Here is a 25,625-nt window from a genome sequence, read left to right on the forward strand (position 1 = left end):
CGCTAGGTCAAGACATCATGTGCTTAAGTCCCTATGTGATCCCTTGTAGTAGGTCCATTCATGCCCTCCAGAGTGTGTTTGCAAATTCTCAAGTTCATCTTTCTCCAAGTGAAGGTGCAATGTTGTTCTCCGCCCTGCTTTCCACCAGAACATGTAATAGCCCTGTCTCCTTAATCACTCACTCTCAAACCCACACCCTTCCATACACAAATCGTAGTAAGCTTTCCAGAAAATCCAGGTGTCTTTTGTCATAGCAGACATCGTAGATATTAGATTGCCCTATTCTACTCTTTTTTATACCTTACTTTTTTACTGAGCTATAAATTCACATACCATACAATTTACCCTTTCAAGTGTACAGTGCAGTGGATTTTAGTATACTCATAAGGTCATCCAACTGTCACTACTATCTAATCCCCAGTTTTCAATAACCCCCAAAAGAAAGCTGGAACCATTAGCAGACTGTTCTCTTCTGAAAATGTTGCTTAGTCATTTCTGCCAACCCGCCCTCTCAACCTCCTGACATGTTGCTTTTCATCACCTCCACCTCTGTCTCTTTGGGGTGTCACTCTTCTTTTCCACTGGTGTTTTTAGGTAGAAGGGAATAGTACAAGGCAGTGCTGTCCAGTGGAAATATCATGCAAGCCACAGAAGTACTTTGTGGTAGCTCATTGGTAAAGAATCTGCCTAACAATGCAGGAGACACAGGAGATGGGGGTTTGATCCCTGGGTTGGGAAGATCCCTTGGAGGAGGGAATGGCAACCCACTCCTGTCTGGGAAAGAAAATCCCATAGACAGAGGAGCCTGGCAGGCTACGCAGGGTCCATGGGGTTGCAAAGAGCTGGACTCGACAGAGTATTCACATGTACATACTACATTAGCAATTTAGATTTTTCAAATTGTCACATTTAAAAAGAAATGAAAAAGAAACAGGTAAAATGAATGTTAATCATATATTGAATTTAATGTATTATATTTAAAATGGTATCACTTCAATATGTAATCTGTGTAAAAGTTATTAATGAGGTATTTTTCATTGTACCACATTTTTGGTGATTTGTTTGTAGGTTACTTCCTTGAAGGAGCCTGCTTCCTTAAGTCTGGCCCCTCCTTTCTGCCTCAATTACTCATCGCACAGCACTCACTTACTTCCTCTGTAACACTTACCACAGTGCATAATTTTTTTTTTTTATATCATACAGATAATGTCTATATCCCACACAGGACTGTAAACTTTGTGAGGATGGTGGTATAGTCTGAATTATATTCTCCCTCAATTCATATGTTGAAACCCTAGTTCCCCTGCCCCCCACACTGTGATGCTGTTTGGAGATGGAGCCTTTGGGAGGTGACTAGGTTTAGACGGGTTCATGAGGGTGGGACCCTCATGATGGGATCAGTATCTTTATAAGAAGAGATTGCCAGGTAGTCTAGTGGCTAATATTCTGCACTCCCAATTCAGGGGGCCCGGGTTCAATCCCTGGCCAGGGAACTAGGTCCTGCATGCTGCAACAAAGATGGAAGACCCTGTGTGCCATGGCTAAGACCTAGTGGAGCCAAAGAAATAAATATTTAAAAAAAATAAGAAGAGTTGCCAGAGAGCTCTCTCCCTCTCTCTATGAGGACACAGTGAAGAGGTTTGCAGTGGGCTTCCTTGCAGAGGGCCAGGAAGATCGCTTTCACCAGAAGCTGCTCACGTTTGCACCCTGGTCTCTGATTTCTGCCCTCCTGAACTGTGGGAGAATGGCTTTCTGTGGTTGAAATACCATCCAGTCTATGCTATTTTGTTACGGCAGCCTGAGCTGACTAATACAAGTGGAGTTCACATTTTCTTTTGTACTTAAAGATTTGTTTTTATTTCCTTTATTCCCAGTTGTTTCAAATTAATATTTTTCTTGGACATTATGGTTCCATGCCTTTCTTGGTGCTCATACAAGTGTATATACCTTCCTATCTCATGGGCTCTTTCATAATAAAGTTATCACACTATACTTCCTCACAGGCAAATTAGCAATGCATCTTGGATATTCCTGTATGAATACTAATCTGTCTTTTCCTTTCCTTTCTTTTTTAAAATTAATAATTTTTATTGGAGCATAGTTGCTTTACAATATTTTGTTAGTTTCTACTGTACAGCAAAGTGAACCAGCTCTATGCATGCATATATCCCCTCTTTTTGGATTTCCTTCCCATTTAGGTCACGATAGAGCATTGAGTAGAATTCCCTGAACTATACAGTAAGTTCTCTACTTTATACACAGTATCAATAGTTTATATATGTCAGTCAGACAGGGATCACATTGATCTTCCTCAGCAGGATATCCCAAGTGCCTAGCATAGTGCCTGGCACACAGTATGATCTCAGTAAAATCTTGGCAAATGAATGACTAAATAGATACTGATGTCAAAAATCATTAAGGTGTAGCAATAGCTTCAGTAGCTTAGGCAAGTCACTTGGAATAGTGTTCCCTGGGAACTTTTCTTTCTGGGAATTGTCACCAAAATCGGAGGTGATCCCCCTGGAAATGGCCCACACAACACAAATGAGTTGTACTCATAGTGTTGTTCAGGCCACAAATGCTGAAACTTGATTCTTTTGTCTGTGAAATGGGGATAAATGGATTGACCTCAAGAGCCATGTGTTCATTCAACAAATACTGAGTTCCCAGGGTATGCCAGACACTCTCCTAGGGACTAGAGATTCAACAGGTCATATAGCAAAGTTCTTGCCCTCTCTCAAGTGGCATTTTACTGGGGGAGACAAATATTTAAACAATAACATACCAATATGTCATACAATGTCAGGTAGTGGTAGGAACAATGAAGAATGTTATCAAGATATCCCAGCTTAAGGGGTGTAGTACAGTGTCTCAAATTGGTAGCCTTTTAAATGGCTTCATAAATGGTAGCCTTTTATATCCCTCATTATTCAAGGTATGATTTACTACGCCGTATCTAAAGTGACCCTTTCAAAATCGAAGTCAGTTCATGTCTTTCCTTTGTTTAAAGCTTTGTAATGCCATTTCATCACACTTAGAGTAAAAGCCAAAGTCATCATCATGGTTTAAAGCAAGGTTTCGGTGGTCCAGTGGCTAAGACTCTGTGCTTCTGATGCAGGGGGCCCAGGTTTGATCCTGGTCGGGGAACTGGATCACATATGCTGCAACTCAGAATTCGTATGGCACAATGGAGACCAGGCACAGGCAAATAAATAAAGCAGGGTTTCTCTACCTTGGCACCATGGTGCTGGGGTTGGATACTTCCTTGGTGTGCCACCCTGTGCACCGTAGGATATTAAAGAGCATCCTTAGGCCCTGGCGTCCAGCACCACACAACCGTGACAACCAAAAATGTCTCCAGGTATTGTTAGCTGTCCCCTGGAGTGGGGGCCAAATCGCCCCAGTTGAGAGCCGTTGGCTTAATGGCCCCACATGAACTGGCCTTGAATCACTGCTCTGATTACCTCCTGTTGCTCCCTTCCTCACTCATTCCCCTGTGGTCACAACGGCCTCCCTGTTCTTCCTCTAACAGTTATGTCCCCGAGAGCCTTCGCACCCACTCTTCCTTGTGCCTGTACAGTTTTCCCTGGGAAGACTGTTCAACTGCTCCTGCTCAGAGGTGCCTTCCCTGACCTGCATATAGAACCCGGCGTCCTCCTCTCTGGTCACAGCACCCGTTGTCTCCTGATACCATATGCATTTGTTTGTGTGTTTATTGAATGTATCCCATCTCTATAACATAAGGCCCATGGGACTGGGACTTGGATGGCTTTACGTACTGCTGTACCCTCATGGAGAGTGCATAGCACACAGTTGTCATTGTTGTTTAGTTGTTAAGACACGTCTGACTCTTTCATGACCCCATCGACAGTAGCCCACCAGGCTCCTCTGTCCATAGCATTTCCCAGGCAAGAATACAGGAGTGGGTTGCCATTTCCTTCTCTGGGGGATCTTCCTGACCCAGGGGTTGAACCCGAGTCTCCTGCATTGCAGGGAGATTCTTTGCCACTGAGCCACCTGGGAGGCCTGCACAGCACCTTCTAGGCATGTAATAAATACTTAATAAATAACTTAACAAATATTCTTAAAAAGAAGGGAATATCAGATCACCTTACCTGCCTCCTGAGAAATCTGTATGCAGGTCAAGAAGCAACAGTTAGCACTGGACATAGAAAAACAGATTGGTTCCAAATTGGGAAAGGAGTACATCAAGGCTGTATACTATCACTCTGCTTATTTAACTAATATGCAGAGTACCTCATGCGAAATGCCAGGCTGGATGAAACACAAGCAATCAAGATTGCTGGAAAAATATCAATAACCTCAGATACACAGATGACACCACCATTATGGCAGAAAGTGAAGAAGAGCCTCTTGATGAAAGTGAAAGAGGAGAGTGAAAAAGTTGGCTTAAAACTCAACATTCAGAAAATTAAGATCATGATATCTGGTTCCATCACTTCATGTCAAATAGATGGGGAAACAATGGAAACAGTGAGAGACTTTACTTTGGGGGGCTTCAAAATCACTGCAGATGGTGGTTGCAGCCATTAAATTAAAAGACACTTGCTCCTTGGAAGAAAAGCTATGACCAACCTAAACAGCACATTGAAAAGCAGAGACATTACTTTGCCAACAAAGGTCTGTCTAGTCAAATCTATGGTTTTTCCAGTGGTCATGTATGGGTGTGAGAGTTGGACCGTAAATAAAGCTGAGCACTGAAGAATGGATGCTTTTGAATTGTGGTGTTGGAGAAGACTCTTGTGAGTCCCTTGGACTGCAAGGAGATTCAATCAGTCCATCCTAAAGGAAATCAGTCCTAAATATTCACTGGAAGGACTGATGCTGAAGCGGAAGCACCCAAGCTTTGCCACCTGATGTGAAGAAGACTCCTTGGAAAAGACCCTGATGCTGGGAAAGATGGAATTCAGGAGGAGAAGGGGATGACAGAGGATGAGATGGCTGGATGGCATCACCGACTCGATGGACATGAGTTTGAGTAAACTGCCGGAGCTGGTGATGGACAGGGAAGCTTGGTGTTCTATAGTCCATGGGGTCACAAAGAGTCAGACATGACCGAGTGACTGAACGGAACTGAACAAATAGCTGTTAAAAAAAAAAAAGCTATTTAAAAAATGAACAAATGCATGCATATTAAAAGGATAGGTTGGAACACACAGGATAGGAAAAGCAGGACATGTGTGGGATGTTGAAGAAACCAGCCTGACTAGAATACATAGTAGAGCCTGATCTTGGGCTTGGCTGGATGTGAACAAATTAAAGAGATTACTGAAACCCAAGCAGGGTACTTCATCCATCACTTATCAGACAAGAGGGAGCCAGAGGAGGTTTGTAAGTCAGTGAGAGATATGGTGGTAAGGATGCGGGAGAAGCTAGAAACCTGACTCCAACTAGAAAACAACGGGGTGAAAGCCTGGATCCAACTAGAAAATACCACAGTGCTTTGTGTGTGAGTGGGGATGGCAAATACCTTCCTCTCTTGTGCTGTCTCTGGTTGGTTAGGAGCGTGTGGTGGGGGAGTGGGTCCTGAGGGAGAGCGTGCTTTGATTGAATGAGGTCCATGGTGACATCAGAGGGGGGTGGTGGCAGGGACATCAAGGGTTCTGCACCTCTGTTGGGAGGTGTAAGGCGAGTGCAGAGAAAAAGAAGGCGAGCCGGGAAGTCAGGCAAGAAAAGGAAATATATTAGAGGGAAAAGAGAGGATGACTGGCTCTTAAGGAGATCCAGCGTTCTCCCTTTCTGACGGAGTCCTTCTTATACACCACCAAGGAAAAGTTCTCTGAAGGGATGGTCACGTAGCCGGAGGTCTGGAGTCTGGTGGTCTTGCAGCTTTAAGAAGACAAGCACCAGTGGGACAACAGGATGCTGTTTGGGCAACTGGGTCAGCCTCACAGATCTCTGTGATTTAATGTTTGTTTGCGAGGTCGACATAACGAGCCGTCTTACCAATGAGACCCCACGTGGGCCCTATCAGGAGGAACTAGGTCATCGGCAGTGACGGCTAACAAAAGAGAAAGAGAAATTCTGTAGACCACAGGTCTCTTGGGTTTCTGGGCAGTATTTTAGTCCAGTTTGGCAGGTAGCATCTTGCACCATCAGATGTAAGAAGCAACCTCGTGAATTTTTGGCTATGTGTTGGCAAGAAGGACATCCTGTCAGTCAAGAAGCACCTTTGCTGTGAAAGAGACTAACAGAAACATTAAGAGAGCCTGTGGTAGATGAAATTATAGATAAAGATAGGGAGGAGGAAGTGAGCCACCCAGGTATAATGGGGCAATTTAGTGACATCTTCAGGTAGTTTCCCCTTCTTTGTGTAACGTAAATCTTAAGTAAATTTACTTTTTAAATAGTAGTCTGCTATTTTCTTTTTTTAATGGAGTTGCTTAACATGTTTTTACAAGCGTTACCTTGCTTGTAGCCTTTCTTATGAAATAAGTGGTTGGAACCTCTTTCTAAAAAATTCCACTAACCAAACCACATGAAAACAAGTGAGGATGAACACAAGAATCCAGCCTCCAAAAGGAATAATGGACGGCTCCATTTAAAGTGAAAATCAGGTACACCTGATCTGCTGTTAGATGCCAGAATAATGGCAGCTTCTGGGGTGGGGATCACTGGAGGAAGGCACCAGGGAGATTTCTGGTGAGCTAGTGAAGCTCTGGGTCTGGATGTGGGTGCTGGCTGCGTGAGTGGATTCACTCTGCGAAAATTCATCAACATATAAAAGGTCAAAAAATAAGGAAGTTTCCCTGTAATGTACAAAACAGACTGGTAGTCTCAAAACTTATTGCCTTAAGTAACTCCATCAGGTGAAAGATACACTAGTCATTGGTCAACAAAGATTGGCTATGATCAGTAGCCAATGCTGCTGCTGCTGCTGCTGCTAAGTCGCTTCAGTCGTGTCCGACTGTGCGACCACAGAGACGGCAGCCCACCAGGCTCACCTGTCCCTAGGATTCTCCAGGCAAGAATGAGTAGGGAGAAAAAAACCCTGTGCTTTAGAATCTAATGATTTTCATTGTACCTCTGCTCTTGTTAGTTTAGTGATAGTGGGAACTTTATATTCTTTGAAGCTCGGATTAAAGAAACTTTATATTCTTTCACCTATAAAATCAGAATAAAAAATATACTTTCACAGGAGCCAACTGAAAGAGCTCAAAATGATTTAAGCCGGAATAACCTGAGCACTAAGATAAAGTATTGGATTATAACCAGAAGTACAAAATTAATATTCATGAGTCCATAAAGATAAAAATAAATTAATAAATGAGGGAAAAGAGACAAATCTCCCATGTACAAGACTTCCAAATAATTTATGTAGGTATTAATACATAGAGGCTTCCTTCCAAAGAGTATAGTATGGAAGAGGGGGTGGATAAAGAGTAACTTTATAGCAGAGAAATTTCCCCACTTTACTTCATCCAGGTGATCAAAGGCCACTTCAACATTCATGTCTTGTTGCTTGTTTGTACTCTTAATACAATGTGATGAAAATAGCGCTGTGTCTGTGATCTCCTTCCCCAAGCTCATAACCCCAGCCAGAACCTAAGGAAAACATCAGATCCCGCCAGAGGGGCATCCTGCAATATACTCGACCGTGCGCGTGTGCAATATACTTGTGCGCTCAGTTGTACTCCACTCTCTGTGACCCCATGGACCGCAACCACCCAGCCCCCTGTGTCCAGGGGGTTTTCCAGGCAAAAATACTGGAGCAGGTTCCCACTTCCTTCTCCAAGGGATCTTCCTGATTCAAACCAGCGTCTTCTGCTGTGGCAGGCAAATTCTTTATCACTGATCCACCTGGGAAGCCCTGTATACTTGACCGGTACTCTTTAAAACCATCAAAGACAGCAAAAGCAAGAAAAAGTGTGAGAAAGAGGCCTAAGGAGATATAATGACTAAAGATAATAAGGGATCCTGGATGGGACCCTGGGATAGAAAAATGACCTTAAGTAAAAAAGTAAGGAAATCTGAAAAAAGTCTGAAATTCTGTTAATAATAACGTATCAATATTGGTTCATTAATTTCAGAAAATGTAGCATACTAATGTAAGATGTTAATAATAGTGGAAACTATAAGCAAAGAGAACTCTATACTCTCTTCTCAATTTTTATATACATTTAAAACTTTAAAAAATTAAAATCTATTTTTTAAAAAAAGACCCGCTTTGAGACCTTGGGCATGAAATAAGGGAACTTATATAAACATAAGGCTCTCGGACTGTTGGGACTTAGACCCAGCACTGCTTTGGGCACAGAAGTGTCTGTGTGTGTGTGCTTACTCACTCAGTCGTGTCCTACTCTGAGACCCTGTGGACTATAGACCACCAGGCTCCTCCGTCTGTGGGATTCTCCAGGCAAGAGCACTGGAGTGGGTTGCTGTTCCTTTCTCCAGGGGATCTTCCTGACCTACAGATTGAACCTGGGTCTCTTGCATTGCAGGTGGATTCTTTACTGTCTGAGCCACCAGGGAAGCCTAACAGCACTGTTTTAGGCACAGAGGCTAGAACAGTGAACTAGGTTAACCCAATAGATTCCCTGTCCTGGTGGAGGTGACCTAGTTCTTTCTCTTTCCTGCCTGTTTTCCTCTCCAGTGGGTTGTCCCCTAAAGGAGCGGAGTTCTCCTTGGACAGAAACTATGGCCTGTAGTTCCCAGAGATTTTCTATTGAAAACATTTCTTACTCTCTGTTTTACTTATTTACCTAATGTGTGTCTTCCCCTAGACCAGGGTTTCTCAGCACTATTGCCATTTGGGGCCAGATCATTCTTTGTGGTGGGGGCTGTCCTGAATGCTGCGGGATGTTGAGAAGCGTCCCTGGATTCTGCGTGTTGTTGTTCAGTTGCGAAGTTGTGTCCAGCTCTGTTTTACCCCATGTATCTTGTCTAGATCCTAACTCACCTCTTTTTAATGGCTTCTGTGCTTGACTGAGGATTTCTGAAATTCTGGCCTTCTCAGCTGACTGAACATCATCCCTGTCAGTACTGAGTTTCATGTCCAGTGTTTCTTAACTCTCATACCTTTAAGAGACATAATATGAAATTTTAGACAATTACAGCATCATTTTCTGTGGCTTTTGAGGATATATACCCCTAACTTCGGGCTTCCCTGATGGCTCAGGGGTAAAGAATCTACCTGCCAATTCAGGAGACGTGGGTTTTGATCCCTGGGTCAGGAAGATCCTTTGGAGGAGGAAATGGCCACCCACCCCAGTATTCTTGCCTGGCAAACTTCATGGAGGGAGGAGCCTGGTGGGCCACAGTCCATGGGGTCACAAAAGAGTCAGACCTGACTGAGTGACTAAGCAACAGCGAAAACAATCCCTAACTTAACAACCTGATGAGAGGCTGAGCTGAGTTGGCATTTTTTTGTCACAAGATGCTGGAAAGGAGATAGAGATAAATATCAGTCTTAGGAGGACAGGTATGGGCACTGACTGGAGGTGAGCATTGGGAGAGAAGGTGTTGGTCCTGAGTAACTAGGAGAACAAGAAATTCCAGAAGGTGAAGCAGTTGGGGGCAATTGGCGATGAATTCCGGTTCAACTTGAAATTGCAGCAGGTAGAGTTCAGAAGAAGCATCAGGACTAGACTGGAAATCCAGCCACATGCTCAAACCCAGCAGAGCTACCTTGATTGGTTGCTTATTTTGCAAGGCTAGGAGTTGCTTCCTTATGCACCACTGAGAACAAACCCACTGCATTTTTCCATCCAGAAACTCAGCTGTAAGTCATTTTCACTGCTGGGTGGGTGATGGCAGTCCATCCTGTGTGAAGGGAACTGGCCTCACTGATGGAGACCCCTCTTAGGCAGAGAGCTTTCACCTTTGGTGCCCCCATCCCCACCACTGCAAAGCACTCAAGGAGACAATAAATGAATCATAGCAATAATAGAACATGAAAGAAGCAAATCTGGGTCTGAGAGCCAGCTCTTTTTTTGTTTGTTTGTTTGTTTTGTTTTCAGTTCATGAGAACCTTTTTTATCCTTATGTTTTTAAAAAATTCATTTATTTTTAATTGAAGGTATTGTGTTGGTTTCTGCCGAACAACATGAATCAGCCATAGGTATTCCTATGTCCCCTTCCTCTTGAACCTCCCTCCCACCTCCCTCTCCATCCCACCCCTCTAGGTTGTTGCAGAGCCTGGGTTTGAGTTCCCCGAGTCACACAGTGGATTCCCACTGGCTATCTATTTTACATATGGTAATGTACATTTCCAGGTTACTCTGAGAGCCAACTCTTGCACATCCCAGCTGTGTAGCCTTGAATGAGTAATCTCTTGGCATCTCAGTTGCCCATCTTAACATAGGAATATCAATAGTACTGAAGAAACATTCATAAAGGTTTTCACATTCCAGGAGAAATTCATTTTCATTAAAAATTTGACATGAGGGCTTCCCTGGTGGTTCAGTGGTGAAAAATCCGCTTGCCAATGCAAAAGACATGGGTTCAATCCCTGGTCTGGGAAGATTCCACCTGCTGCAGAGCAATCAAGCCCTCAAGCTGCAACCACTGAAGCCTGTGTGTCTAGAACCTGTGTTTAGCAACAAGAGAGGCCACCGCAATGAGAAGCCCTGTGCACCACAACTAGAGAATCATCCCCACTCACCCAGGTTAGCGGACATCCTTCACAGCAACGAGGGCCCCATTCAGCTCAGCCTCTAAGTTGCGTCTGACTCTGCGACCCCATGAATTGCAGCACGCCAGGCCTCCCTGTCCATCACCAACTCCTGGAGTTCACTCAGACTCACGTCCATCGAGTCAGTGATGCCATCCAGCCATCTTATCCTCTGTCATCCCCTTCTCCTCCTGCCCCCAATCCCTCCCAGCATCAGAGTCTTTTCCAAGGAGTCAACTCTTCACATGAGGTGGCCAAAGGACTGGAGCTTCAGCTTTAGCATCATTCCTTCCAAAGAAATCCCAGGGCTGATCTCCTTCAGAATGGACTGGTTGGATCTCCTTGCAGTTCAAGGGACTCTCAAGAGTCTTCTCCAACACCACAGTTCAAAAGCATCAATTCTACGGCGCTCAGCCTTCTTCACAGTCCAACTCTCACATCCATACATGACCACAGGAAAAACCATAGCCTTGACTAGATGGACCTTAGTCGGCAAAGTAATGTCTCTGCTTTTGAATACGTTATTTAGGTTGGTCATAACTTAACTCCTGCCAAGGAGTAAGCGTCTTTTAATTTCATGGCTGCAATCACCATCTGCAGTGATTTTGGAGCCCCCCCAAAAAAAGTCTGACACTGTTTCCACTGTTTCCCCATCTATTTCCCATGAAGTGATGGGACCAGATGCCATGATCTTCGTTTTCTGAATGTTGAGCTTTAAGCCAAATTTTTCACTCTCCTCTTTCATTTTCATCAAGAGGCTTTTTAGCTCCTCTTCACTTTCTGCCATAAGGATGGTGTCATCTGCATATCTGAGGTTATTGATATGTCTCCCGGCAATCTTGATTCCAGCTTGTGTTTCTACCAGTCCAGCGTTTCTCATGATGTACTCTGCATAGAAGTTAATTAAGCAGGGTGACAATATACAGCTTTGACATACTCCTTTTCCTATTTGGAGCCAGTCTGTTGTTCCATGTCCAGTTCTAACTGTTGCTTCCTAGCCTGCATACAGATTTCTCAAGAGACAGGTTAGGTGGTCTGGTATTCCCATCTCTTGAGGAATTTTCCACAGTTTATTGTGATCCACACAGTCAAAGGCTTTGGCATAGTCAATAAAGCAGAAAGAGATGTTTTTCTGGAACTCTCTTGCTTTTTCCATGATCCAGCTGATGTTGGCAATTTGATCTCTGGTTCCTCTGCCTTTTCTAAAACCAGCTTGAACATCAGGGAGTTCACGGTTCACGTATTGCTGAATCCTGGCTTGGAGAATTTTGAGCATTACTTTACTAGCATGTGAGATGAGTGCAATTGTGCGGTAGTGTGAGCATTCTTTGGCATTGCTTTTCTTTGGAATTGGAATGAAAACTGACCTTTTCCAGTTCTGTGGCCACTGCTGAGTTTTCCAAATTTGCTGGCATATTGAGTGCAGCACTTTCACAGCATCATCTTTTAGGATTTGAAATAGCTCAACTGGAATCCCATCACCTCCACTAGCTTTGTTTGTAGTGATGCTTTCTAAGGCCCACTTGACTTCACATTCCAAGATGTCTGGCTCTAGATTGGTGATCACATCATCATGATTATCTGGGTCATGAAGATCTTTTTTGTATAGTTCTTCTGTGTATTCTTGCCATCTCTTCTTAATATCTTCTGCTTCTGTTAGGTCCATACCATTTCTGTCCTTTATCGAGTCCATCTTTGCATGAAATGTTCCCTTGGTATCTCTAATTTTCTTGAAGAGATCTCTAGTCTTTCCCATTCTGTTGTTTTCCTCTATTTCTTTGCATTGATCGCTGAGGAAGGCTTTCTTATCTCTTCTTGCTATTCTCTGGAACTCTGCATTCAGATGCTTATATGTTTCCTTTTCTCCTTTGCTTTTCACCTCTCTTCTTTTCACAGCTATTTGTAAGGCCTCCCCAGACAGCCATTTTGCTTTTTTGCATTTCTTTTCCATGGAGATGGTCTTGATCCCTGTCTCCTGTACAATGTCACGAACCTCATTCCATAGTTCATCAGGCACTCTATCTATCAGATCTAGGCCCTTAAATCTATTTCTCACTTTCACTGTATAGTCATAAGGGATTTGATTTAGGTCCTACCTGAATGGTCTAGTGGTTTTCCCTACTTTCTTCAATTTAAGTCTGAATTTGGCAATAAGGAGTTCATGATCTGAGCCACAGTCAGCTCCTGGTCTTGTTTTTGTTGACTGTATAGAGATTCTCCATCTTTGGCTGCATGAAATATAATCAATCTAATTTCAGTGTTGACCATCTGGTGATGTCCATGTGTAGAGGCTTCTCTTGTGTTGTTGGAAGAGGGTGTTTGGTATGACCAGTGCATTTTCTTGGCAAAACTCTATTAGTCTTTGCCCTGCTTCATTCCGCATTCCAAGGCCAAATTTTCCTATTACTCCAGGTGTTTCTTGACCTCCTACCTTTGCATTCCAGTCCCCTATAATGAAGAGGACATCTTTTTTGGGTGTTGAAGACCTAAAAGGTCTTGTAGGTGTTCATAAACCGTTCAACTTCAGCTTCTCAGTGTTACTGGTTGGGGCATAGACTTGGATAACTGTGATATTGAATGGTTTGCCTTGGAGACGAACAGAGATCATTCTGTCGTTTTTGAGATTGCATCCAAGTACTGCATTTCGGACTCTTTTGTTGACCATGATGGCTACTCCATTTCTTCTGAGGGATTCCTGCCCGCAGTAGTAGATATAATGGTCATCTGAGTTAAATTAGCCCATTCCAGTCCATTTTAGTTCACTGATTCCTAGAATGTCGACATTCACCCTTGCCATCTCTTGTTTGACCACTTCCAATTTGCCTTGATTCATGGATCTAACATTCCAGGTTCCTATGCAATATTGCTCTTTACAGCATCAGACCTTGTTTCTATCACCAGTCACATCCACAACTGGGTATTGTTTTTGCTTTGGCTCCATCCCTTCATTCTTTCTGGAGTTATTTCTCCACTGATCTCCAGTAGCATATTGGGCACCTAACGACCTGGGGAGTTCCTCTTTTGGTATCCTATCATTTTGCCTTTTCATACTGTTCATGGGGTTCTCAAGGCAAGAATACTGAAGTGGTTTGCCATTCCCTTCTCCAGTGGACCATGTTCCTTCAGACCTCTCCACCATGACCCGCTGGTCTTGGATTGCCCCGCAGGCATGGCTTGGTTTCACTGAGTTAGACAAGGCTGTGATCCTAGTGTGATTAGATTGACTAGTTTTCTGTGAGTGTGGTTTCAGTGTGTCTGCCCTCTGATACCCTCTTGCAACACCTACCATCTTACTTGGTTTCTCTTACCTTGGGCGTGGGGTATCTCTTCACGGCTGCTCCAGCAAAGCACAGCCGCTGCTCCTTACCTTGGACGAGGGGTATCTCCCTACCGCCGCCGTTCCTGGCCTTCAATGTGCAATAGCTCCTCTAGGCCCTCCTGCGCCCACGCAGCCACTGCTCCTTGGGTTGCTCCTCCCGGCCGCCAGCCCTGGCCTTGGGCGTGGGTGGCTCCTCCCAGCTGCCGCCCTTGACCTCGGGCTCGGGGTGTCTCCTCCCGGCCGCCCCTGACCTCGCACGTGGGGTAACTCCTCTTGGCCGCCACTGACCTCGGACCCAGGGTAGCACCTCTCGGCTGTTCCTGTGCAGTCGCAGCCTGGCACTCTAGGCCGCTGCCCCTGATCTCGGACATGGGGTAGCTCCTCTTGGCTGCATCAGGTGCGCCGGCCCGGCTCTCGCAGCCACCTGCCCTGCTCTTGCAGCCGCCTGCCCAGCGCAGCCAAAAAATAAAACTTAAAATTATTTTTAAAAATTGACATGAAAGATCTAGCTAAGCTCTGTGATGACCTAGAAGGGGAGATGGAAGGTGGGGTGGGAGGGAGGCACAAGAGGGAGAAGATAAATATATATATATATATATATGTAATTATGACTGATTCATGTTGTTCCCTGGTGGCTCAGATGGTAAAGAATCAACCTGCCACTCCAGGAGACTTGTGTTCCATCCCTGAGTCGGGAGGGTCCCCTAGATAAGGGAATGGCAACCCACTCCAATATTCTTGCCTGGAGAATCCAGCAGACAAGGGAGCCTTGTGGGCTACAGTCCATGGGGTTGCAAAGAGTTGGACATGACGGAGCTACTAACACACACTTTGTAGAGCAGATACCAATACAACCCTGTAAAGCAGTTATCCTCCGATTAAGCAAAAAAGATCTAGCTAATTCCCAGGGGTTCACCACCCAACATCACTATCTTTTAAGAGTGCCAAAGTCAACACAGGTAGTGTCAGTGGTTTAACTGTCAAGTATTTTCTCTTCCTGGATTAGAAGCTGAGCCTTGTGTGGCTCTCAGGGAATTATTAGGTGCCTTACAGTTTTATTCTATGTGTCTACCATTTTATTACACCTTAATCTATTTTATAGGGACCAGGCAGAGTCAACATGAGGGTGGCAATCTGGTGGAGTGCTTCAATTTCAAACAAGGGAGGGGAAAGTCTTTTCCCCCCTAGCTTTTACAGATAATTAACTCTACACCCAGATGACCTTTGTAAGTGGCAGGTATGTTGGGTTCAAAAGGCTGCAGAGGTGGGGCGGGTCTCAGTGGCCAAGGCAGTTGTGATAGGAAGAGGGAAACCTGGGCCTGAGGGCATGGGGGGGGGGAGTGGGGGACGGGGAGTGGCAGGGGGCAGCTTTGGGATCCTCAGCTTCAGTACACGGGTTCCTCACAGGAACGCAGGCCCACAGTTGACCCATCTTCCGGTAAATCAAGAGAAACCACCGATCTGGGTTTTCAGGTGGCATTCCTGGGTTTTAGCCTTTGTTTAAATTTTTAAGAAATACACTGTATGGGCCAAGCAAAACACATATTCAGATAGTATCCTCTTATTTGATACACAACAGGTCCTCCATTTGTGTTTGTCTATTCCACTCAGTTCAGTTCAGTCACTCAGTCGCGTCCGACTCTTTGCGACCCCATGAACCGCAGCACGCCAGGCTTCTCTGTCCAACTCCAGCTCCTGGAGTCCGCCCAAACCCATGTCCATCAAGTCGGTGATGCCATCCAAACATCTCATCCTCTGTCATCCCCTTCTCTTCCTGGCTTCAATCCCTCCCAGCATCAGGGTCTTCTCAAATGAGTCTGCTCCTCCCATCATGTGGCCAAAGTATTGGAGTTTCAGCTTCAACATCAGTCCTTCCAATGAAGAGAAGTGAAATTCCACTATGAGAATGGGCCCTGGCACCTCTGAAGAGGCTCACCCCCTGAGAAACTCTTCTTCAAGCTGCTGTTGTTCAAAGATATTGACAAAGGGGAGACTTCGAGGAGCTTTAGGGAAGGAAAGGCTAGGAGAGGTGAGATTGCTGGCAGAAAGCACAGTACTTGGGCAATTCATCACTGTGGTTGGAATGTCTGTGATGATCTTCTGAGATAAGAACTCAAAATCCTTTTGGTTCTAGGAACCAGAAGTAGCCAATGAAAGGAGTAGCATGGATTTAAAACAAACAGAAACACAGTTGCTATTTATTTAACACCTGGATGGCAATTGCCGTGTGGCAGGCTCTGTTGCAATTGCTCTAGTATATAAAATCATTTAATCCTTCGGACAATCTTATGAGGCAGGTCCTAGTATCATCTCACTTTATAGGTAAGGAAACTGAGGCACAGAGAGGCAAATTGACTGGCCAAAGTCACACAGCTTGTAAGTAGCAGAGCCAGGATTTGGACCCAGGTATCCTGGCTCCAAAATCCAGGCTCTCATCATGTCTTTCTCTGCTGCATTTTCATAGGGAGAAATTTATCTAGTAGTGAAAAATGATGACTTATGGTTTTTCAGACTGTGGAAATAGCTAAAAGTGGTTTCAATTCAGTCACTCAGTCATGTCCGACTCTTTGCGACCCCATGAATCGCAGCATGCCAGGCCTCCCTTTCCATCACCAACTTCCAGAGTTCACCCAAACCCATGTCCATCAAGTCAGTGATGCCATCCAACCATCTCATCCTCTGTCGTCCCCTTCTCCTGCCTTCAATCTTTCCCAGCATCAGGGGCTTTTCAAATGGGTCAGCTCTTCACATCATGTGGCCAAAGTATTGGCATTTCAGCTTCAATGTCATCCCTCCAATGAACGCCCAGGACTGATCTCTTTTAGGATGGACTGGTTGGACCTCCTTGCAGTCCAAGGGACTCTCAAGAGTCTTCTCCAACGCCACAGTTCAAAAGCATCAATTCTTTGGCGCTCAGCTTTCTTCACAGTCCAACTCTCACATCCATACATGACCACTGGAAAAACCATAGCCTTGACTAGATGGACCTTTGTTGGCAAAGTAATGTCTCTGCTTTTTAATATGCTGTCTACATTGGTCATAACTTTCTTTCCAAGGAGTAAGCGTCTTTTAATTTCATGGCTGCAATCACCATCTGCAGTGACTTTGGAGCCCAGAAAAATAAAGTCAGCCACTGTTTCCCCATCTAGTTGCCATGAAGTGATGGGAATGGATGCCATGATCTTCGTTTTCTGAATGTTGAGCTTTAAGCCAGCTTTTCACTCTCCTCTTTCACTTCCATCAAGAGGCTCTTTAGTTCTTCTTCGCTTTCTGCCATAAGGGTGGTGTCATCTGCATATCTATAATACTAATTTAAAAATTAGTTGTCAAATCATATGCGTGCTATAATTATAGTTGTTAAAGAACAGTGTATAGGAAAAAAAGACTAAAAGAAAAAGCAAGAAAGTTATAAAACTTATGCTAGATTGGTGATGTTATGGGTAACATTCTTTGGTTTATCCTGATGTTACTCTTAAAGTTTCATTACTTATATGACGTTTTAACACTGTCTAGAAATTGGTAGCTCAGGGGTAAAGAATCTACCTGCCAATGCAGATGTGGGTTTGATTCCTGAGAGGAGATACCCTGCGGAAGGAAATGGTAACCCACTTCTGTATTCTTGCCATGGACAGAGGAGCCTGGCAGGAGCCTCCCAGTCCACGGGGTTGCAAAGAGTCGGACACAACTGAGCGACTAAACAGTAACAACAACAACAAAGAAATCATTTACAGGGTTGCAAATTCTTCCCTCTTCATCCTTTTCTGAATGCAGCTTCCAAGGAACCAGCTTGTGTCCAAGAGCACATGCTGTTAGTCTTGACAGGCGTGTTTCATTCAGGGTACCTAGCCTTGAAGAACTCCAGAACTTGAATTATTCACAACTTGCTGACGACTTGACCCAACAAATGATGAGCTATGTTTCTATTCACCAGCTGATGTGGTGCCCCCATACGGCAATAGCATAAATCCACTTACAGTTAGTCCACCAGCTCAGAAACTATGATTCTTAACTCTTCTGAGTTAAAGTGATTCACATTTCCGTTTTTCACACAAATTGAGAGACTTTATTAATATTTTAGAATAAATCATAATTTCACATTCACCCCAGTTTTGCAAAACTGAGACTCTAGTACTCGTTGCTTGCTCCAAGCTGATGATTTTCCAGGCCACGAGAGACAGAATTATCTCAAAGGGTGTAGCTTAAATGACCCCCAGCAATTTCTCCACCCTCTCTTGGGGTAGGCATCCAACTCAACAGGTGTTTGTTAGGACTTAGAGGCTAGGAACCCTCGATACTAATGACATAAGACTCTTTGCATTTTTAAGGCATTACGGCCAGTGCCCTCTTAAATGCCCATTTAGCCAACACATGCTTTTTTTTGTGTGTGTAATTTTTTGGCTGTGCTGTATAGCATGTCAGATCTTAGTTCCGTCACCAGGGATCGAGCTCTCCCTGGATTGGAAGTGTGGAGTCTTAACCACTGGACTGCTGGAGAAGTCCCCAACACACACGTTTTATTGATCACCTACTATATGCCAAGCCCTGTGCTCTAGAAGAATAGAATATTTTATATTGCAGATGTTTATACATCAACCCTTGCCTGGGTTTCCACCTCCCTCTGCCATGTCCAGCTAAATGACTTAACCCTTCTGTGTTTCAGCTTCCTCCTCCACAGAGTGACGATAGCAAAATGACTTGCCTCCCAGGGTGGGTGGAGTTACTATTATGAAGCTGGGTGGGTCTTGGGAAGCATTCGAGTCACACTAGGTTTGATAATTTTCAGAGGCTGGTGGTTTAGTTGCTTGGTTGGGTGTGACTCTTTATGACCCTATGGACTATAGCCTACCAGGCTCCTCTGTCATGGGATTTTCCAGGCAAGAATACTGCAGTGGGTTGCCATTTCCTTCTCCAGGGGATAATCCTGACCCAGGGATTGAACCTGAGTTTCCTGCATTGCAGGCGAATTCTTTACCAACTGAGCTACTGATGGGTAAATTATGAAACATTTTGCCTTTTCACAAAGTGTTAGTTGCTCAGTTGTGTCCGACTCTTTGTGTCTAAGCTCATGGACTGTAACTTACCAGGTTCCTCTGTCCATGGAATTCTTCAGGCAAGAATACTGGAGTGGGTTGCCATTCCCTTCTCCAGGAGATCTTCCTAACCCAGGGATTAAACCTGGGTCTCCTGTATTGCAGGCAGATTCTTTGCCAGGGAGCCACCAGGGAAAGAAGCTTTCACAAAGGCCCCTGCCTTGTCTTTGGGTTTCTGGAGTGCACAAAGATTACTCTATCTTGACAGGGAGTGGCTTCCCAGCCACCTACATTCTCAAGGCCCTCTGGACCCTGCACGGCCCTAGGACACCAGGGTTAGCATAGCCTGATCATTCACACCACAGATCAGAAATGATGTCTGGGTTAGAGCTACAATACTGGTAACAGTCATGTATGATATGCTGGGCTTTTTGCAGAACATTCTCTGTCTTGTTGACTTCCAAATCAGCCTAGGAGAGAGGAACCATTATAACCCCACTTCCCAGATGAATAAGTGGAGGCCCTGCACTACTTTATGTAATGTTACCCAGGGCTCAGACATGGTGGAGGCAGAATCAAGCAGGTGGAGTCTTCACCGAGATGTTTAGCTGTCAGTAGAGGCGAACTTCCTATCTACCAACATCATGCATGTAAACACCTGAAATTCAGGAAGAATGTCATGTACCTAGTCTTATTTTCTTTTAAAAAAAGATCTATTATAGTAATTCCAGGCACTATTAACACATCACAAATGAAAACTGATGTAGGCACCGTTATCAAGCCCATTTTAGAGATGAGGAAGCTGAGGCACAGAGAGGTTAAATAACTCGAGCAGGGTTGCAGAGGTGGGGTGCCATGTTCACAACCAAGCCCAATTTACCTTGATTCATGGATCTAACATTCTAGGTTCCTAGGCAATATTATTCTTTACAGCGTTGGACGTTACTTTCACCACCAGTTCAGTTCAGTTCAGTCCAGTCACTCAGTCATGTCTGACTCTTTGTGATCCCATGGACTGCAGCACACCAGGCCTCCCTGTCCATCACCAACTCCCAGAGTTTGCTCAAACTCATGTCCATTGAGTCGGTGATGCCACCCAACCATCTCATCCTCTGTCATCCCCTTCTCTTCCTGCCTTCAATCTTTCTCAGCATCAGGGTCTTTTCCAATGACTCAGTTCTTTGCATCAGGTGGCCAGAGTATTGGAGTTTCAGCTTCAGCATCAGTTCTTCCAGTGAATATTCAGGGATGATTTGCTTAACTGGTTGGATCTCCTTGCAGTCAAGGGACTCTCAAGAGTCTTGTCCAACACCACAGTTCAAAAGCATCAGTTCTTCAGGGCTCAGGTTTCTTTATAGTCCAGCTCTCACACCCATACATGATGACTAGAAAAACCATAACTTTGACTAGGCGGACCTTTGTCCGCAAGGTAATGTCCCTGCTTTTCAATGTGCTATCTAGGTTGGTATAACATTTCTTCCAAGGACCGAGTGTCTTTTGACTTCAAGGCTGCAGTCACCATCTGCAGTGATTTTGGAGCCCCCCAAAATAAAGTCTCTCACTGTTTCCATTGTTTCCCCATCTATTTGCCATGAAGTGATGGGACTGGATGCCATGACCATAGTTTTCTGAAAGTTGAGTTTTGAGTGCACTTTTTCACTCTCCTCTTTCACTTTCATCAAGAGGCTCTTTAGTTCACCACCAGATACATCCACAACTGAGCATCATTTCTGCTTTGGCCCAGCCTCTTCATTCTTTCTGGGGCTATTAGTAATTGCCCCCCACTCTTCCCCAGTAGCACATCAGACACCTTGGGTGTGCTTATCTTCCAGTGTCTTATCTTTTTGCCTTTTCATGCTGTTCATGGGGTTCTTGCAGTAAGAGTACTAGGGTGGTTTGCCATTTCCTCCTCCAGTGGACCACGTTTTGTCAGAACTCTTCATTATGACCTGTTCAACTTGGGTGGCCTTGCATGGCATAGCCAAAGCTTCATTGAGTTATGCAAGCCTCTTCACCATGACAAGACTGTGACCCAGGAAGGTGTTTTAAAAATTAATTAATTAACTTTGGCTGCATCAGGTCTCAGCTGAGGCATGTGGGAGCTTTGCTGTGTCATAGAGGATCTTTTGCTGCAGTGCACAGATTCTCTAGTTGTGGCCCACGGGCTTTGTTACCCTGCAGTATGTGGGATCTTAGTTCCCTGACCAGGGATCGAACCTGCAATTCTTGTATTGCAAGATGTATTCTTAACCACTGGATCACTAGGGAAGTCCCTCCAGGGAGGTGTTGTTAGCTTTAAGTCAGATATCTTTTCTAATCACTTGCATATTGATCCTTGAGTTGATTGTCAGTGTGCTTTTTGATTTCCTGAACTTTCTGATTTTTAGGGGCATGCCTGACTGCAGCCCCCAGTGGCTGACAAGGCAGTTCCTTCAAGTTTTACAGGAAAGACCCCCTGGCACAGCCAATGTGAATATGATCTCTTATCTTTAGAGCTGTAGAGACTTAGTAATTGTTACACATTTATTCTGGCATGGCTCAAAGGGTGAGTTTATGTCCACAATGTCTTAAAATGATATCTTAAAATTTCAGATATCTCTGTTTTGTACTTGTAGGTATAAACCAACTTTACTAGAGTCCATAATACACTCCAAGTGGATGGGGTACACTCCCATCTCAAATTCTGAGATTTTGCCCCCATCCCCACGCTCTGCTGATACCTAGCCCTGCGACACAGGAAGTGGGGGCCCCACCCCTTAATGTCAGGGGCCGGAAGTGAACCATTGGTGGGAGACAGGGTGTGGGTGAAGACCACAGTTGGGAGTATGTGTCTCAGCCGAGCATGTTGGATTAGGCTCCTTGATTCCCAACATTGAAGAAACTTACATCGATACTCGGAACCCTGAAAAGCTGTTACGATGCCCTGACGATAAAAACCACCAGATCAGGGCTTGCAGGTTTCCTTATCAACTTATCAAGTGCAGAAAGAATAATCTTGATGTCGCAGACAAACTGGCAACTTGTCCTTCAATGCTAGTCATCAGGTTCCTTGGGCTGAAATCAGTCATCACATTTCAAGCTGTGATGACAAAAGCTGTATTGAGCAGGATGTAGTCAACCTAGATAGCATATTGAAAACCAGAGACATTACTTTGCCAACAAAGGTCCATCTAGTCAAGGCTATGGTTTTTCCAGTGGTCATGTATGGATGTGAGAGTTGGACTGTGAAGAAAGCTGAGCGCCAAAGAATTGATGCTTTTGAACTGTGGTGTTGGAGAAGACTCTGGAGAGTCCCTTGGACTGCAAGGAGATCCAACCAGTCCATTCTAAATGAAATCAGCCCTGGGATTTCTTTGGAAGGAATGATGCTAAAGCTGAAACTCCAATACTTTGGCCACCTCATGCAAAGAGTTGACTCATTGGAAAAGACTCTGACGCTGGGAGGGATTGGGGGCAGGAAGAAAAGGGGACGACAGAGGATGAGATGGCTGGATGGCATCACCGACTCTTATGGATGTGAGTCTGAGTGAACTCCAGGAGTTGGTGATGGACAGGGAGGCCTGGAGGGCTGCTGTTTATGGGGCTGCAAAGAGTCAGCCACGACTGAGCGACTGAACTGAACTGAGTCAGCCAAACCAGCAACCTTGGGCAAGAGACTGGCTGAGAGCACATGGCAGTGCCCTCCTTGCCATGAAGACTGGGATAAAGGTTTGTGGGAACAGACCAGCACCCCATTTGTCTGGGGCACAGCCAACTTCTGTGGCACTGCAAGTAACATAGTTATGGAACATAAGAGTAACCTGGCTTCAGGCATGCACGTTTCCAAGTTTCTGCCATATGTTCTGCCATGGAAAAACAATGGAATTTCAATAATTAATCAAATGTCAGGCCCTGGAAGACTCTTGCTTCTTCCTGCTTCAGTGGGTTCTTCACTTTTTTCTCCTAAGCTAACTATATAAGGATGAACTGTCTGTGCCTTTCACACTGACAAGTACTTCTCCCTGCCCCTTTGAGTCCTCACTCATTTGTTGCAAGAAAGAAGCCTCATGCTCAGAAGAACTGTTTCAAATAAACCATCATTGTAGATAGCTTGATAATTTGGCTAAGTGCCTGCATCCCAAGATCAGAATTCATATCCCGTTCCACATTAATGAAACAGAATTATCTAAATTTACCTTAAGTTCAGTTAATTTCAGTCACTCAGGAGTGTCTGACTCTTTGCGACCCCATGGACTGCAGCACACCAGGCCTCCCTATCTATCACCAACTTCCAGAGCTTGCTCACACTCATGACCATCGAGTCGGTGATGCCATCCAGCCATCTCATCCTCTGTCGTCCCTTCTCCTCCTGCATTCCATCCCTCCCAGCATCAGGGTCTTTTCCAATGACTCAGTTCTTCACATCAGGTGGCCAAAGTATTGGAGTTTCAGCTTCAGCATCAGTCCTTCCAATGAATATTCAGGGCTGAATTCCTTTAGGATGGACTGGTTGGACCTCCTTGTAGGCCAAGGGACTCTCAAGAGTCTTCTCCAACACCACAGTTCAAGAGCATCAATTCTTCGTCACTCAGCTTTCTTCATAGTCCAACTTTCACACCCATACAAGGCTAGTGGAAAAACCATAGCTTTGACTAGATGGACCTTTGTTGGCAAAGTAATGTCTCTGCTTTTTAATATGCTCTCTAACTTGGTCATAGCTTTTCTTCCAAGGAGCAAGCGTCTTTTAATTTAATGGCTGCGGTCATCATCTGCAGTGATTTTGGAGCCCCCCCCCCAAATAAAGTCTCTCACTATTTCCATTGTTTCCCCATCTAGTTGCCATAAAGTGATGGGACCAGATGTCATGAACTTAGTTTTTTGAATGTTGAGTCTTAAGCCAACTTTTTCACTCTCCTTTTTCACTTTCATCAAGAGGCTCTTTCGTTCTTCTTCACTTTCTGCCATAAGGGTGGTATCATCTGCATATCTGAGGTTGTTGATATTTCTCCAGGCAATCTTGATTCCAGCTTGTACTTCCTCCAGCCCAGCGTTTCTCATGATGTACTCTGCATATAAGTTAAATAAGCAGGGTGACAATATACAGCTTTGATGTACTCCTTTCTCTATTTGGAACCAATCATTGTTCCATGTCCATTTGTAACTGTTGCTTCTTGACCTGCATACAGGTTTCTCAGGAGGCAGGGCAGGTGGTCTGGTATTCCTGTCTCTTTCAGAATTTTCCACAGTTTGTTGTGATCCACACAAGACTTTGGTGTAGTCAATAAAGCAGAAGTAGATGTTTTTCTGGAACTCTCTTGCTTTTTCGATGATCCAACAGATGTTGGAAATTTGATCTTTGGTTCCTCTGCCTTTCCTAAATCCAGCTTGAACATCTGGAATTTCACACTTCACATATTGTTAAAGCCTGGCTTGGAGAATTTTGAGCACTACTTTGCTATTTTGTGAGATGAGTGCAATTGTGTGGTACTTTGAGCATTCTTTGGCATTGCCTTTCTTTGGGATTGGAATGAAAACTGACCTTTTCCAGTCGTGTGGCCACTGCTGAGTTTTCCAAATTTGCTGGCATGTTGAGTGCAATGCTTTCACAGCATCATCTTTTAGGATTTGAAATAGCTCAATTGGAATTCCATCACCTCCACTAGCTTTGTTTGTAGTGATGCTTCCTAAGGCCCACTTAACTTCACATTCCAGGATGTCTGGCTCTAGGTGAGTGATCACGCCATTGTGATTATCTGGGTAGTGAAGATCTTTTTTGTATAGTTCTTCTGTGTATTCTTGCCACCTTTTCTTAATATCTTCTGCTTCTGTTAGGTCCATACCATTTCTGTCCTTTATCGTGCCCATCTTTTCATGAAATGTCCCCCTTGGTATCTCTAATTTTCTTGAAAAGATCTCTAGTCTTTCCCATTCTATTATTTCCCTCTATTTCTTTGTATTGATCACTGAGGAAAGCTTTCTTATCTCTCCTTGCTATTCTTTGGAACTCTCCATTCAAATGGGTATATCTTTCCTTTTCTCCTTTGCTTTTAGCTTCTCTTCTTTCTCGGCTATCTGTAAGGCCTCCTCAGACAACCATTTTGCCTTTCTTTTTCTTGGGGATGGTCTTGATCACTGCCTCCTGTACAATGTCGTGACCCTCTGTCCATAGTTCTTCAGGCATTCTCTCTATCAGATCTAATCCCTTGACTCTATCTGTCACTTCCATTGTATGATTGTAAGGAATTTGATTTAGATCATACCTGAATGGTCTAATGGTTTTCTCTATTTTCTTCAATTTAAGGCTGAATTTGGCAATACGGAATTCATGATCTGATCCAGTCAGCTACCAGTCTTGTTTTTGCTGACTGTATAGAGCTTCTCCATCTTTGGCTGCAAAGAATATAATCAATCCGATTTTAGTATTGACCATCTGGTGATGTCCATGTGTAGAGTCTTCTCTTCTGTTGTTGGAAGAGGGTGTTTGATAAGACCAGTGCGTTCTCTTGGCAAAACTGTATTAGCCTTTGACCTGCTTTGTTTTGTACTCCAAGGCCAAATTTTCCCAGTACTCCAGGTATTTCTTGACTTCCTACTTTTGCATTTCAGTCCCCTATAATGAAAAGGACATTTTTTTGGGGTGACTTTAACTCAGATGACCATTATA

General features: G+C 44.3%; 1 protein-coding gene and 1 pseudogene across 1 annotated transcript in view; both read left to right on the top strand.

Moving 5' to 3' along the window:
• The window catches only part of HSD17B2 (hydroxysteroid 17-beta dehydrogenase 2), a 99,466-nt gene that overhangs the window by 42,828 nt on the left and 31,013 nt on the right, over positions 1–25,625 (top strand). The window lies entirely within an intron of this gene.
• LOC102171181 overlaps positions 1–25,625 on the top strand; it is a 51,468-nt pseudogene that overhangs the window by 24,815 nt on the left and 1,028 nt on the right.

The sequence above is a fragment of the Capra hircus genome, chromosome 18 (assembly GCF_001704415.2).
Source record: "Capra hircus breed San Clemente chromosome 18, ASM170441v1, whole genome shotgun sequence".
Lineage (NCBI taxonomy): Eukaryota > Metazoa > Chordata > Mammalia > Artiodactyla > Bovidae > Capra > Capra hircus.